Source organism: Mesocricetus auratus, unplaced genomic scaffold (assembly GCF_017639785.1).
Source record: "Mesocricetus auratus isolate SY011 unplaced genomic scaffold, BCM_Maur_2.0 Super-Scaffold_100007, whole genome shotgun sequence".
Classification (NCBI taxonomy): Eukaryota; Metazoa; Chordata; class Mammalia; order Rodentia; family Cricetidae; genus Mesocricetus; species Mesocricetus auratus.
In genome coordinates, this window is record NW_024429191.1 from 5,163,195 (window position 1) to 5,180,801 (window position 17,607).

The window sequence follows — 17,607 nt, forward strand, 5'->3', positions numbered from 1 at the left end:
GATGGCTACCACACCTGCCTGTATTTTATGTGGTTATTGAACATATAAACTCTGGTCCTAGCTGTTGAATGCCAAACACTATCTCTAGAGCCAGCTTCATGATAGCCTAACCAGCATAGATAAGTAGCCATATCTGAATATACATGCATTCTTGAGCATTTTTTCCATCTGTTCAATGGAACTTCATTGGACACAGACAGTTTTCTAGATGAAATTATCTAGCATAAATGAAGCATTACATAAAGGTATACCAAAAGAGAAACATAAACATCAAAACAGCCACAAAACCTCTTATCTACAATGCTGTCCTGCTATCAAAATATGGTAGGGTGATGGTGGCACAAAGCTTGTAGGAGTAACCAATCGACATCTGATTTGACTTAAGACTACGACATGGAATCCATACCCAACACTGCAAGGGTAACCAAGAACCAGGACTAGATAGCTCAGAGACATAGGATAAACCAAATATTACCTGTCTTAAAAATGTAGTGTTAGGCATCAGGTGAGGGAAGGGAGAAGGAAAAGTCTACAGGTTAGATGGTAAGAAAAACCAAAGTCATGTTTTGAAGACGTGTGTTACAGGTGTTTCATCAGTTTGTAAGATGTGATGTCTGAAGTGGCCAGCAGTTTGGTTCTTGAAAGATCTATGAATCGTGCCCAGTTACTTGGATGAGTATGCCAGGACCCTATCATGTGACAGGTAGAAGGAAAAAAAACCCAGTCACAATAATTTCTTTGTAACAAATGAGATAGAGTGACCAGGAGACAGTGAAGTTTACCAAATGGGTGACGTCAGTCAAAAGACAACATGGCACAGAATATCAGTGTTTCCACCAGGCCTCAGAGATGTGCCATATCAGTATGCGGAAAAGGGGGCTCACATATTTGTGGAAGGGAAAGTGGACAATGGTGAATACATGGATAAAAATACCAGGAGGCAGCAAGCAACAACAATCATAGCTGATAACGTTATATTTTTGAGTGACCAGATAAAAGAAAAGGTGTAGGACAGTTGATTCTTCAGATAAAAGAAAGGGCATAGAACAGATGCTTCTTCTTTGATCATTATTTGGCACAACCTCCTTCCCAAATCATGTATAGTCTATAGTTTAAAAATAAAGATTAAAACATTTTATATAAAAAATGAAGTGATAAAATGACTCCTAGACATATTCTGATTGGTGACCTGCTCAGGCATCATCAGAGAAGCTTCCTCCTGCAGCAGATGGAACAATACAGTGAACCACAGACAGACATTACACACGCACAGACGGAGCTACCTGGGAATATGCAGAAAGGGTAAGAGCCAAGGGGATAGAGGGCACCAAGAAGACAAGGCCCTCTAAATCAACTGAGTAACGCTCAGATGAACTCACAGAGGCTGAAGCAGCAAGCACAGAGCCTACACAGGTCAGCACCAGGTCCTCTGCATCTGTGTTACGACTCTCGGTGTAGTGTTTTTATAGGACCCTAAGTGTGTGAACCAGAGGGTCTCTGATTTTTGTGCCTTCCCTTGGGTTCTTTGCCTTCTGTTGGTTTGCCTTGTCCAACTTTGATATAATGGTTTTTGTTTTCTTACTATGTTTGTTTTTTTCTTTTGATTTTTTTTGAGACAGGGTTTCTCTGTATAACAGCTCTGGCTATCCTAGAACTAAATCTGTAGACAAGGCTGGCCTCCAGCTCACAGAGTTCTGCCTGCCTCTGCCTCCTGAGTGTGAAAACTGTTCTTCCTAATGAGAGACAGAAAGGGAGCAGATACTGAGGGAAGGGGAGGTGGAGAAACTGGGAAGAGTAAAGGAGGGGAGACTGTGGTCAGGATTAATTGTATGAGAAAAGAATCTATATTTAATAAAAGGGGGGAAAATCTTTTGAGGGCTGGATGGATGGCTCAATGGTTAAGAGCACTGGCAGCTATTCCAGAGACCTCAGGTTCTATTTTCAGAACCTGCTGCAAGGTAACTCTAGTTGTCTGTTACTACTGTTCCAGGAGTTCCAATACCCGTTGTGGCTCCTGTGAGCACCAGGTATACATGTGGTACATATACATACATACAGAAAAACACCCATACACATAAAATAACAATAAAATATTAAAAATCTTTTAGAATTCTAATCTGAGATTAGAATCATTTAAATGGAAAATGGAACATACATACATGCACATGAATACATACATACATATATACAAACATATGTACATATATGCATACATATTACGTTTTCCTTCTACTCTTTGCCTAGCCCCTTTCATGGTCTAATTTTTTCATGCTTCTTATAGCCACTGAGATTTATATGCAGGTTCTTATTTGTAAGTGTTCTGCTGTCTAATCATTATTATGATGAAAATGGCATACAGACATATGGAGAGTTCAAAATCTTATTCTTTGGATCTAGAACAATAGTTGGAAAACTTTGCCCAGGAAACACTTAATAGTAAGTATTGAATCATACAGTTTCATGAGATTTCAGCTCAGCTGCTGCAATGGAAGAACATATTTAAGGCCAACATGCAAATGAGTTGGTATGGTCACATGACACAACCTATTTTTACAGAACAGGTAGACACTGGCTACTTCTGAGAGTAGCAGTTAGCTGAGATAAGACATACACCACTCTCTGACACTAACTAGGTACCTCCGAGGTATCTGTCACATTGCTGGGATTAATGAGAATCTCAGGTATGTGATTAAGTCACAGAGACCATGTGTATCTAGTAAGATACTGTCAGAGATACAAAATCAGTATGGCAGGAAAACTTTTAATAACAAAAAAAAAGGATGCTAATCACTTTCTAAGCATTATCTCATTTAATCCTATCTATGGCTTGAAGAACCTCTTAGTAGTATCAATCCTATTCTAGTTAGGCTAGCTTAACTTGTTTAAGGACCTTTTGCCTGAGTCCCACATACAGCAGTGGAGTCCCAGGAGCCCAGATGGAGAAACATGATTAAAGGCTTATGCACTGGAACTTGGGCAACTGAGTTGTAAAATGTCTGTGTAGCATGTGGGAGGCTCTGTGTTTAATCCCAGACACAATACCAGCTTTCTCAGAACCACTCTCATGTCTACTGGGGGAACCTCTGTTGGCTGAAGTCCTTGTTGAATGTGCATCAAATTAAGCAATGCCACCATTGGGTAACTGTTGAAAACATCCCTTTCAGAACTTTGACTTTTGCATTTGGATCATTGAATGTTTGAAAATCCCCTTTACCTCCTACTTGGTTGCCCAATTCAGCCTTAATATGAGGGCATATTCTCAGTCTTGTTGTAATTTGTTATGCTGTGTAGAAACCAGTATTTGTTTCTTTGAGCCCATTAAGCTTAATCTCCACATCTCAACTCCTTTCAAATTTTCTAAAGAGTGACCTTTTCCTAGAGAGAACAGCTTGGTAGAACCAGGCTGAGAAAGACATGCAGCCACTTGCATTATCCACAGAGTGAACAAGTCATTTGCTTAGAAGATAAAAAGATACTAATAACATCAATTATGGTGTGGCTAGAAGAGGCAAGCTGGTGCTGGCAGGGTAATGTGTGGCTGTCAGACTTCAAAATAGAGGGACACAGTACAAGGTGGGACATGCATTCACATCCCATTTCCAAAGCAAGGTTCTCATACAAAGTGTGCCTTAATCACAAAAGGGAAGGCTTGCATCTAAGGTCTGCCATCTCCACCTATGTCATGCTTCTACAACCAGCTAGTTAGCACTGTGAAGAAACTGGACAGGAAAAGCTCAGCTTCATAATTTTCTGTAAAAGAAGAAATATTTTCCTCCTCTTCATCACCCTCCCCCCATTTCTTAGTAGGCTCATTCACAAGAGGAAACATTATTGATAAAGCTAGATGTCCCTTAATATTCATTGAGCTCCATTTCTGAGGTGAACGAGGTTCACTGAATGATGGATCAGTCACAGGGAAGTTGTGTGTCCTGATTAGCTTCAACTTTTAACTTGACATAGCTTATAGAAATCTTAACTGAGGGATTTATCTAGGTCATATTGGCCTATGGGGACATGTGAATGGGGGAGCATCTTGACTATCACTTGATGTAGGAGGGTCCAGTCCATTGTGGGTACCTCTACCCCTCCACAGAGGTCTGAACTATAAAGAATGATAGCTGAGTGAAAGCAACCTGTGAGCGAGCATCCTCCCTGGTTCCTGCCGTGTTTCCTTGGCTATAGTGAGTTCCTTGGCTGTAGATAATGCTGTGTGGAATTTGACCTCTAACTAAGGGATTCTCTTCATGAAGAGAAGTGGGCACTTGAGTACCTAAGTAGAAACAAAACCTAAAGGATCCCCAGGGCTCACTGGAAATCTTGTGTAATGGAATTGGTAAGCTCCAAGATCACTGAGACCTTGTTTCAGAATTCATCCAGCAAATGAAAGAGGAAGATGCTCAATATCTACCCTAACCCCCACATATGCATACCTTCCCTATACACACATGTACACACACATGCTTGATCAATTACAATTTTTTGGCTTAGGACAGAAGGTAAGTTCAGTAAATACAGAGTCCTATGCACTGCATACGGCTCCCTGTTTCTCACACAAAGTAAAACAAGCGGTTGCTAAAGGAAGTCCCCAATAACTGGCTTACTCTGTCTTGAGTGACCCAGGCTGGGACATGCCTGGCTCTTGTCCTCAGCTCTCCAAGAAGCTGGTGGGCATGCTAAGCTATTTAACTTGCATAATATAATAGTTATGACATGGCACTAAAGAATATTACTTTATTCAATTTTATGATGCTTAGTGCCATAAGTGGGACTTAACTGTAGATGGGTGCATGGAATTAGTTTCTTTATAGATGATTAAAATAAAAAATGTCCTAAATTTGTTCCAACCTCCTGAAGCCATCCTCACAGACTTAAGTGCTACCTCCTAATATTTTTACCGCTCTTTCCCTGGTGTTTCTGGAAATTGCTTTCTGAGTGTAAAAATAGTATGTGGTGCTGTAATTGAAATGACAAATGTAGAAATACCAGGGAGATGGCAAGAAGGAAGGAGAAGAAATGGCTCTGGGAGAGAAAAAAAGAATTTCCAGCCAAAATGAACACAGTTGCACACAATATACTGCAAATTAGCTCACTCCTTGCCAAAGTGCTTGGTACCTCTACCCACTTGTTTCTGAATTCTGTTTTATAGTCATAAAGGGAACGGGATTCAGAGGGACACATATTTTTGACAGTAGCACCATGTTTTGGCTATTCAACCCTTTACCATAGTCATTCTTATGTTTAGGGTTGGTATGACTATTTCCTTTGTAATTAATAACATAATTTGAAATAAATATGCTGAGAACAAATCAGTGATTGCTTTTCTTTTACTTAATAATAAATGTTTAGGAAACTTCTGTTACAAGTAATTCAGTACAAGAATCACAATAAAATGCATACTATTTATCACCATTCTGTACTCTGAACATGCACCATCTACTTGTGGGCTATCAATATGCTATTTGTAGGGATGAGGATACAATTCCTTGATAACATGTTTGCTCAGCATGCAAGAAGCCCTGGGTTCAAGGGCTCATAATATACACACAGAGAAACACACAAGGAGATATGTCATTCCTATTATATGATTTTTTTAAAAAAAGGCCCATGGGAGATCCCAGCATAGAGTTCTGAGACTGAGTGCTCTGAGAGAGGCCAGTCTGTCATTTTGGAGGTCCCTGGTGGTCCATTTCAAGAAGGAGATCATTATACTTGCCCTGCTTTCTAGACCGTCTGTGCTAAAGGCCCCACACTAGCTATTAATTCAGGCTTGGAAAGCCTAGCTTTCTTGTGAAAAGCCATGGAAGAAGACTCTACATACTTCAACCCTAGGAAGGTGAGTTCCCAGCTGTGTGTGAAGACCCTTGTCTATCTCCTGCGGCTAGCCTTGCACACATGCTATCAGTAGAACTTGGCATGAAGTGTGTTTGTGGCAATACTCAACAGTTTCCTTTCTCTTCCTTTCTCTGTCTCTCTTTCTTGCAATGTGAGAGAAACAACAGGAGTGCTAATTACACTTAATGGAACTTGGCACCATTTCTCAGGAGGTGGCATTCATCTGCCTAAGGTAACACTTTAGATTTGCTGACAAAAGCCTGGGGATCAAAGGGTGGGTGTGAGAGACAGAGAAATATGTATTTTTTAATCCAGTAGCCATGGTGGGACTAACAACATCTTTCACACTATAAACACACCAGTGGGAAGGCTTACTTTTATTATATACTTTATTAGGAAAATGTGTGGGGCACAGGGGACTAAGGGAGAAGCTGCTGAACATGCACATGAAGAGAGCAGATATTTTTGATGGAGCTGGCAGGATCAGGGTGGGAAAACTATTGTTGGGTGTAGATTCATGTAAATATCGAATGCTTGGTTTGAACCCCAGGAACTCCAATCCAAAAATGCAAATTTCTAGGAATGAGAGTTTAGTAATAACATCTGATTTGCATGTTTATTTTTATGGGTGAGAACAGTAAAGCACACAATGAGGTTTCTGACTTGTCCAAGGTTGCGTGCATCCTGGGAAAATTGGAACCAGAAATTGACCTCCTTGCAGGCAGAAGCTAATTTTTTTTTCCTACCACATCATGCTGCCTGCCAGCAGGCCTTGAAACCTGAGCATACAGCTCCCTTTGGGAAATGACTCTCTGTGGGTCCTATTCTCACTTAAGTGACTCTCATAACTGGAGATGTGTCTTGGTTATCAGCCTGCTTCAAGCTATATGTTAAGCACCATTTTACAGATAAAGAAAGACACTGGGTAAACCAACATTCAAAGGACCCAGGAACTTCAATGAAGTACGGAGACAGACTGATAATGAGTTAATATAGTTCTGAAGCTCAGCTCTCAGAAAACACTGGCCGATTGCTTACTATCTGAAGAAACTCATTTGCAATGACCCTTCTCTTACGGCAAAGTAAATGGAAATGGCTGCTTTCCTGTTATTGATAAAGACACTAGAGTTCAGAACATAAAAAGAGAAAATTATGTTCTGATCACAGAAGCATCCTCTTGGCCACAGGTCTGTCTGCTGTGATGAATTCTGTGGAACATTAAGGACCCACTCGGAGAGAAACATTCCTTTATAATCATATGGTTTAGTTAGAGAGATAAGGCATGTACACATAAAGTAGCTAGAGACCACAGAGTGCAGTGGGCAAAGGATATTAATGTTGGCAGTTATTCCTTAAGGATAGAATATGTATGAAGACCATGGGAATCATTTTCTCATCAGGTGTCGAGGATCAACAGGAATGTGTAGTAATAGTATCCTCTTTGGTATGTGGTTGAGGGACTTGAGGTTTCTGGGAGTTTCACCCGACGGCTGGAGTTTACACATCCTAAAGGAACGGACCTGACAATGAATCATAGATGTGTCTGGTTTGCATATTCTCTACCCACTGCTGATGGATCATGTACTGGGATTCCCATGAGTGCTTTAGAGTCTGCCGAAAGCAGCCCAGTATTCAAGACAAGGGCTGAAATTAACTGACTCTGAAAGGGATGCTTTGGTGAACAATAATGAAGAAATCAGAGAGCAAGTCAGAATAAGAGCAAGATAGGATGACACTGAACATGACATAGCAAGACCAAGTGTATGGTAAAAGCAGAGGCAGTCACACCCACTGCTTCAGTGGGTACAGAACTGGGAGCATTTAGGGATCAGTCCCAACAGGGCTCCAAGGGGCAGCAATGGAGACTGTGGGATCCCATCACATGGATTTGAGTTTAATGCCATCATCTCTAAAATTCCATTAAGTCATTCATCTAATCAACTTGTGTGAGGGCCAGGCACTATTCAAAGTCCCCAGGACACTGGAGTGAATAAAACAAATCTTGTCTACACTGCACAGAGTTAACATATACTTATGGCTGTTCTCATTTCAATATTGAAACCAAACACACGGATCAAGCGAGTCCTTCCAGCTGTCACACAGACAGGCAGCACTTAGGATGAAGTGATAAGAGATGTGATTAGCAATCACAATATTATTGTTTATACTGTTATTGTTCATTTTGTAATTACAGAGTTTGGGGAACTTGAAGTTATCTCTGAATAAAACAAAAAATACTATTAATAAGGGGCTGGAGAGATGGCCCAGCAGTTAAGAGCACTTGCTGTTCTTTCAAATGACCTGAGTTTAGTTCCCAGAACCCACATGGTGGTTCACAAACTTCTCTAACTCCAGTTCCAGGGGGACCTGATGCCCTCTTCTGGCCTCCAAAGACACTGTGCACATATGTATACATTCACCCACACAGGTAAAATTAAAACATTGCTACTCATTACTACATGCACACATGTGAAAGTACTATGTCAATTCTCTCTCTCTCCCTTTCTCTATGTCTCTAAATATGTATATTTTAAATATGTATATTTGTTTGGCCTTGAACTCAGAGATCCACCTGTCTCTGCCTCTTGAGTGCTGAGACTAAAGTTGTGCCCCAGCACTACCTAGCTAACCCTTCCTTCCTTCCTTCCTTCCTTCCTTTCTTCCTTCCTTCCTTTCCCTTCCCTTCCTTCTTTTTTCTTTATTTATTTGGTTTTGCAAGAAAGAATGTCTTTGTGTAGTCTTGGTTATCTTGGAATTCACTCTGTAGACCAGATTGACCACAGACTCAAAGATCTGCCTGCCTCTGTCTCCTAAGTGCTAGGATTAAAGGCATGTGCCACCACAGCCCAGCTTTAACTCTATATTTTTTAAGCCAAAAATATCTACTGAAGAAAAGACAGTAGATGGATGGATGTTTAGAATTGCTGTATGTGACAAAATAGCCCTGATATTGTTGTGGCTATAAATAATATATAGGATATGGGGGAGACAACTCAGGCATTAAGAATACTTCTTGATTTTATAGAGAACTTGTGTTCTGTTCCCATCATTCATGTCAGGAGCCTCATGATTACCTGTAACTATGAGTCCAAGAGGTATATTACCCTCTCTGACCTCTGTGGACATTTGTGCACACATGGCAACATACATAAGTACATACATAATCACATACACACAAATAAAAATTAAAACCATCTTTAAAACCTGCTTAGAAGTTTGGTCCTCCCTTTGCTTCAAACTCAGTTTCTTCCCTTAGAATTGGAACTGTAGATGCACATAGCCTACAAGAATACTATGAAAATAGAGCTATCTACATGTGTGAGCATGTTGCAACTGAGAGATTTTACCCACTGAGGGTGTGGGGTTATGTCTGGAGATAGTATGTTTGTTTTTTTGGAGTGAAGAATTAGGTGGTACTGGAACTGTAGGGTAAAAATCAGTAAGAGAATCTTGGAAACACCCTACACATATATTTGGCAGCCTTCCTTCCCTTCGAAATAATCATCTGATCCAAAATACAGATAATATCAAGATTGGGAAACACTGATATAAGAAAAGCTCCTAGAGGAATGTTAAACATCTCTTTGTAACTCAAACTTTATTATTGTGTCACATAAAATTACCACTTATAGTTATTATTGTTTACTCATTAGCAGTAGCACAACCATACATATAAAATATAAGGAAACCATGACCACAGATTTTAGTAGAACTTAAAAAATTATTGTCACTGCTGTCTTATTAGGTGAGAGTTGCACATTCTAATCCCAGAAACACACTGATGACTTCCTTCGTTCTTCCTCCTTTTCCAAACTTCCATGTCATTCTGACAGAACTCTAGCTAACTCTGGTTCTGTTTCCATGCCATGGCTTATTTCTTTTAATTGGAGTTTTAGAATTAGTCCCCATGGAGTTTCCCCCTCAGGCAGGGTACTACAAAGCCTTAAAAAATATATTAAGTTAAAAGATGGAGTGAAAGACTAAAATAGAGCCACACGCCTCCCATTTGAAAGTATATTTGTTCATGTCAGGAGAATGAAGGCTGTCTGAATTATTCATGAGAGTAACAGTTTATTGGCAAAATTGTTGTCTTTGGATGGTGTGCATTATGGAGTGAATAAATAATGTGGGTTGGATATTTTTAGGGACTGAAGAGTAAATCTGGGAAGAAAATTCGTAATAGGAAGGAAGGGAAGTTATGGCTAGAAGTGGCTGAGAACTCTCAGTGAAATATGCAAAGAACATAAAAATGGCCTCCATCAAGATGTAAAATAGAAGCACACATAAAACCTGCTAATGGCTTAGCTCCTCTGTGTGTGTGTGTGTGTGTGTGTGTGTGTGTGTGTGTGTATGTTTGTCAACTTACTTCACTGAAGCTTTTCTGTCCCAGTATAAGCAGAACTAAGTGGATTATCAAGTCTCTTCTAGCAACTTTCCATAGTCTGTCTGGCACATGGACTGTAAGTGAAAAAAAACCTGCTAAAAACAACAAACAACAACAACAACAAAAACCTGATTACTAAAGACTGCTGTCAACTCTGTTCCTGCCTTTGTCTGGCTTGACCTAGAGTACTCCAGACAAAGTGTGTCTTCTTCGTCCTCCTTGCAAAGCAGACTATGCCCTACTTCCAGGCCAGTGTGAGGAACCCCATGTATTCTTTCTGCTATAATCTGCATCTGTAGTGTCCCTAAAGCCTCATGTGTGACAGGCCTTAGATACAGCTTGGCATCATCAGAAGTACAGGAAACTTGAAGAGACAGAGCCACGTCAGAGGTCTTTGGGTCATGGGCACATTCTCCTGAAGTATGTAGTTAGCCCCAAGTTCTTCCTCTCCTTTTCTGTCTCTCTGTCTCTGCTCAGCCATGTGCACTCACCATGGTGTTCATCCAAAGACCCAAACCAACAGGAGCAGCCATCAAGAGATAAAGTCTCTGAAACCATGAGTCAAGATGAACATTTTCTCTATCAGTTTTCTTAACTCAGGTATCTGTTACATCAATGTAAAGCTGATTGACATACTCTCTAAACTTTTTAAAACCTGGAGCCAACAACGTATATTTCTGGGTGGACCTTATCTATGGGAATAGGAATATGAAATATTCATTCACAAAAAAAGCTGTTACTGAGTAGTGAGATTGAGTGTTATCAACACAACAGAAAACAGATCCAAATGCCTCACTGTATCCCTCAAACACATTAATTCCTCAGACTTTATTGGGATACTTTACATTTTTCCCTTAATGAAGAAAGAACAAGACACACGACACATTGAAATCAAAGAAAGAATGTGGTGGCTCATGCCTGTCATCTTAGTACTTAGGGAAGTTGAGGCAGAAAGACTGTTTCATGTTTAAGGCCAGCCTAGGGTGAGAGAGAGGGGTGGAGAGGAAGGGAGGGAAAAGGAGGGAGGGAGAGACAGAGAGAGGGGGGGGTAAGAAAGGTAGAAAAGAAAAAGAAAGAAAAGAAAAATAATTTCTACCCCAGATGAACACATAAGTGAAACATCTCCCTGAGAGAAGGGTCATCAAATTTTTTCATGAAGGATCAAAGCGCAGTTGCTTCAGGATTCCCAGGCCAGGTGGTGACTGCTGCACACTGCATTCTCTCCTCCCCTGGGAGAACAAGAGCACACTCATTCAATACACACCACGGGTAACCAAGACTGCGTCTTGTAAATAGAATCTACGCCAACAGTACTGGGTCCTCTGGTCTTAGTCTGAAGACCCCTAATGAATTAGACACTTTAGACACCTTCTACTCCACCTTATCACTTCCTGTCCCCTCTCCGTACAGACCTCTCTGATTAACTAATGGCTAGCTCTGCTTTCTGACTCCAAGAAAGCTTTATTTGTCAGAACATAAAATAGCGCACAACAACAATGCCCTCAGAACAGAAGACAGAGAACCATGCTAATTTGACTGCCACTGTCTATGCAGCCTTTCCACAAGCCTGTCTCGAGTAGCCCCAGAACTGCTCCTCAGTGAGGGTTGCTGACATGGTAGATGGTATCTTCCTGATGTGCTGCTGAGTCTTCCTGAGGTCACTTCTTCTGCACATGACTCCTGAGATGAGTAAAGAAGTGTGTCACAATGACAATGGAAAATGAAAATTATAGCCTACTTCTCAAGCATTTCTTATTAACCTCTAGCCATGTGAGCCCTAGGTATTCTCCTCAGCCATTTTTACTAGTCTCGAACTCTGGTCTACCTGAATGCACATTCTTCCCTCATCCACACTGTATGGCTCTCTAAATGGGTCTACAAATGCCCTTTCCTCTAGTTCCCTAGTATATTCTAACCCGTGTCCTTAGAACTCCATATGCAACCACACAGGCTGTTTGCCGATCTGAGTATTTCCCATTCCCTCTCAGAGAATTTTATTTTCTCTCTCCCTCCTCATCTTTCAGCCCCCTTTTCTTTGTCCCTCACTCCTCTCTCTACTGGTGTGTGTGTGTGTGTGTGTGTGTGTGTGTGTGAACGCACATACATGTGTGTGCATGTGCACATGTACACATGTGTGTGTATTCAGGAGAAATTTTAAGTCATTAAAAGTTTCTATTTTGCAGCAGAGGATTTAGGAGGGACCTTCATATTTGTTACTCCTTATTCTTTTGTGGTTAGGATTTTGTGGGGTTTTTGTTTTGGTTTGGTTTGTTTTGTTCTGGTTTGTTTTGCAATAGACACATACTAGTTATCATGGGAAAAATGAAACTGGGAACATTTCTTCAAAACATTTTGCTGTGTGCAAACTGGTATCATGAACAAATTTATGGAGACCCTGGGTGAATGAGTAGGGGGAGAGACTGAGGCCAGAAGGACGATGAAACAGAATGAAAGGATGAACAGGACAGATCACATGGTGAATGAGTCACCTGAAAGGGGAAACTGCACCAGACCAACCTTGTCATACATAGTCATAAAACACCCTCATCTGTGTGCCATTTTCCAAAGCCAAGTCTCTAGATATGTCTCTTTGCTCTGAATTGATAAGGTTACTAATCACCAGGGGACAAGGGCTCTCCACAGTGACATTTATACAATTCCCTGTCCCTTCATCCAAATCAAACAAGGTAATACTCAAAAGAAATTGGCTAGTGGACTCCTTGATGCTTCGACACAAGTAAGTCAGAACCTTTCCAAAGCCCAGTTGACAGCTGTTGACATAAGCAAAATAAGACTGAAGAGGTTGAGCTCAGATACATATGCTGCTTTAGGAATTATTTATATGTGCACCACTGTGCCTGCCAGATAAATACAATAGGTGCTTTCCCTGCTCTGTGCTCCCAAAGTAATACAAGAGAGTCTGCAGAGTCATGCACTAGAATGAAATCATAAAGACGCTGGCTGACACGCCCAGGATCATCAAGTAAATGGTGGCCAAAATGGAAATAAACACAGCTACTCTAACCTCCGTGTGCTGTTTGACGATGACCAGACAGCTCCCCATATGCTTCTACAACTTTTAAGTCTGTGCAAAAGAGGAGGGAGAAAGAGTCAAAGAAAATGGAGATGACAAGGAGGAAGAGGATGGAGGGGTTGAAGGAGAGGAGGAGCAAGAGAGAAGATATAGAGGAAGTAAGGAATGTGGAGAGGAAAATGAAGATGAGAGTTTCCCATGTCTCCTTGCCTTTATTAACTTAGAATCATGATCTCCAGATTCCCATATATGTTTTATCATTGGCACAATGAGGTATAATGAAATTTGCTCATTAGTATGTATGACATTAGAGTGATATAATAAGTATATTAATTTTACTCACCATATCTCTTTCTCTCATGTGCACTCTCACTATCTTTTCTTACATTTCTCCATCCTGCTCTTCAAATCTGCCTACCTTCCCTCCCTTCCTCCCTCCCTCCCTCTCCTTCTCTTCACTCTTTCTCCATATTATTAAATATCTCTGTATTATCAAAGGCATAGGAAAGTGGAGGAAAGCATGTAAGAGCCTGGGGTGGCAGATGACCTCAAGAAAAGCTTCTGGACACTGCAGGGCATATGAACTCACAGTGCTTGCGACAGATTTACAAAACCCACATCAGCCAGACCAAATTCCAGCATAGAGAGAGGAGATGGGCATAAAATCCCACCCTACTCATGAAGTTATAGTAATTATTAACTGCTGGAAGAGAGACTGTTTTCTGTATGACCATATCCCATTGGCAAGCAAACCACTCTTTAGTGGAATAGCACCCATCCAAGAGTATTATCCTGAAGCTTTCCTTTAAAAATTGATACAATATTGACTGAGTAGAGAAGGGGGTGTGAACTGGGGAAGAGTTCAGGGAGGGAAGAATACAATCAAAATGCATTGCATGATTTTTCTGTATTGGTCTCCATTCCCAAAGAGAAGTTTCCTTACAGTGGGTGTGAGGATAAACATTGACAATAAATAATTGTGCTGGTAGAGTAAAGTAGTGGTTGTAGACTCACCTCCAAGATCCAGGAATTTACTCACCCCAGGCAGTTGGCCCCAACTCTATACAAAGGACTGCAGGCAACTAAGGAGTAATGGGAGTAGGGGGTGGGAATCCTCTTTCCCATGGAAGAATACGTTGATTGGTTACCAAATACCAAACGATCATCCATGAACACAATAGCGATCAAGTAGCATTATATAACACTATATGGCCTGAGCATATTGAATTTTTACATTTATCAATAACTGAAGAGGCCATGAATTTGAAATAGAACACACAGGGAGGTACATGAAAGGGCTCAGAGGGAAGAAAGGAAAGGGAGAAATGATATAATTATAATTTAAAAGAATAAAAAGTTACTAAAACTGCATGCACATAACTCTCAAAGAACTAATATGTATATGCACATTAACACATGTATGTGAATGATAATATATGGGTAGGTAAAGGATGGATGAATGGATGGATGTTTAGACAGATAAGCATTTCACTTTGCTGGTTTAGTAGCTAGATACCATTGCCCTGCAACTGGACAACTTCAGGTGGGGTGAGGAGCACTGACCTCTGCTGACTTTACTGGCATACCCTGTGGGGCTAGGCGGGTTCCAATGGCAAGGGACCCACTCCCTTATGAGCCACTGGCTGGTTCTCTAAGAGAAGGTAACAGACTCTTATTCTAGTAAATGTCAGCACCAGTGGGAGAAAGCTCACTGGCTGGCTGTATGATCGGAGCAAACATGCTTCTCGTGGTTTATTTCTTGAAAAATGAGACTTGGACAACCCGAGTCACTGAGCCTGGCTCCGGGGACAGAAAACATTCCTCATTTGGGCTGCTCCAAACACAAATCAGTTGAACATGTTCCATCTTTGGAGGTTAGGGCTGACTAGACGTTTCAAGTATCCAGTCTTTAAATTGACACCATCTTTCTGAAAGCTAGTCTGACTGCTTGCAAGCAACTACAGGGATGATTCTAGGAGTAGCTACTAAAACTAAGGACTAGAAAGCTCCCTGGGAAAACTCACTCACTTGTTTCACGTGAAAATCTGATCATTTTCAGTACTGCTGTATAAAGGTCTCTGGAATTGTATAGTCCAGGTTGAAATAAGCAAATGATGCTTACTAGGAAAACCATTCTGGTAAATGGCTTAACTGTCATGCATCCCAGCTTCTGCATTTGTAAAATTGGAGTAATATCCTCCCAAATCACACACCCCAGCTATTGGAGTGCTTGCCCACACACTATAGAACCTTAGGTTTGATTCCCACATCACATAAGCAGGGCCTCTTGTGGTATTCACTGACAATTTTAGCCCTCAGAAGGTGGAAACAGAAGGATTAGAAAGGCAAGGACAACCTTGGTTGCATGAGGCCTTAGCTCAAAATCACCACCACCATCATCACGATCATCATAACCATCTTCATCATTATCATCATCATCAAACTCCAAAGGTAAGCAAAAGATGACAGGCAATAAAGGCCAATACATTTTTAGAGTACCTTGCACTGGGCAGGAACTGTGTCTATGAATATCAGTGAGGGCCATAGTGTCTTTAGGAAATAGATGATGAATCTTTTTAATCTACTCTAAAGTAATACACAAAGCATCAAGAAGTACATACAGTTAGTTATATAAGTCCACAACTAAAAGAACAAGGCACTGTAATTATCTCTAGTTCCTGGTGAGCTATGGATAAATGGATGAGAGAAGCCACAAGAACAGAAAATCAAAGTCCCCAAACATAGCTCTTAAACTGCCCTATCAAGTATTCCCAGGTTCCTTTCTGAAGGAGGGGCTTAGGAGTAATTATGCTCCAAGTTGCATAAATGACATAAAACTCTGAGTGTGTTGTGCTTCTCCGTTCCCTGCCAAATTCCACCACACACTCTTATGCGCTGCTACAATACCTGCTTGGAGGTGTGGAAACTAGGTGAGTGTTCAAAGTGCTGAAAGGGTACAAAGTGGGAAGGACCAGCAGTTGATTCAGAGAGGAGAGTTGACCTGCTGGGTTAAAGCCAACATACCTCAGCATACTGATTCCCCACTCCACAGCCGTGGCAGGCATTACTAATTGATCATTCCACTCCATCCTCTACTCATCCCTACTGAAGACAGGCACTGCCGGTTACCCATAGACAGAAAGTCACACAAATCAGTTTAGCGTCTGACAGTGGCCTTGATGATCTAAGGTGAAGGTCTGCAAGGGAGATAGGCACCTGGCAGCCAGGAGCATGAGCGAGAGCAGGAGTATGAGGAAGCCTGCATCACACACAGAAAAGGATCTAGTTTCCTTGTCATAAGTGCTGAATGTTTGTGAGTGACGGCAATGTCACAAGAGAACAAGACCAGGGAAATGCCTTCATTATGTGAACAAAACTGACACGAAGTTCAAGGTCAAATAAGGTTCAGAAGCTTGGAAAAATTCAACTTTCCTCAGAAAGAAACAGACTTTAAAAACATTCTAGATATAATGAGAAATCAGCTTTATCATCTTTACAAATGCCACAAATATTCCTAACAGACACATGATCCCAAGTGCACAGATAATGCTGAGACATGTCAAGAAAAACACAAAACAATTAATTAGTGTGACAACTCCCCTGAAGGAAGTAGTTCAAATATTGAGTGAAAAACAAAAGTAAAATAAAATGAAATCACAAGGTACCTGCATTACCATAAATTAGTGAATATGATCAAAGTGAAGACAGTGACTGTCTTTCTGTTCCCCGTGTGTGGGATATCCACTCTGTTGCTGCAGGTGGCATTCACATGTTGGGCAAGTCACATGTTGGGCATTCACATGTTGGGCAAGTCACATGTTGGGCAAGTCACTTGTTGGGCATTCACATGTTGGGCATTCACTTGTTGGGCATTCACATGTTGGGCAAGTCACATGTTGGGCAAGTCACTTGTTGGGCATTCACATGTTGGGCAAGTCACATGTTGGGCAAGTCACTTGTTGGGCATTCACATGTTGGGCAAGTCACATGTTGGGCAAGTCACTTGTTGGGCATTCACATGTTGGGCATTCACATGTTGGGCAAGTCACTTGTTGGGCATTCACATGTTGGGCAAGTCACATGTTGGGCAAGTCACATGTTGGGCAAGTCACATGTTGGGCAAGTCACATGTTGGGCAAGTCACTTGTTGGGCAAGTCACATGTTGGGCAAGTCACATGTTGGGCAAGTCACATGTTGGGCAAGTCACATGTTGGGCAAGTCACTTGTTGGGCATTCACATGTTGGGCAAGTCACATGTTGGGCAAGTCACTTGTTGGGCATTCACATGTTGGGCAAGTCACATGTTGGGCAAGTCACATGTTGGGCAAGTCACTTGTTGGGCATTCACATGTTGGG

At 41.2% G+C, this 17,607-nt stretch overlaps 1 protein-coding gene and 1 pseudogene across 3 annotated transcripts in view; one reads left to right on the forward strand and one right to left on the reverse strand.

The window, feature by feature from the left end:
* The window catches only part of Rbfox1 (RNA binding fox-1 homolog 1), a 2,068,553-nt gene that overhangs the window by 462,594 nt on the left and 1,588,352 nt on the right, over nucleotides 1-17,607 (reverse strand). The window lies entirely within an intron of this gene.
* LOC101823050 lies at nucleotides 562-1,010 on the forward strand (annotated as a pseudogene).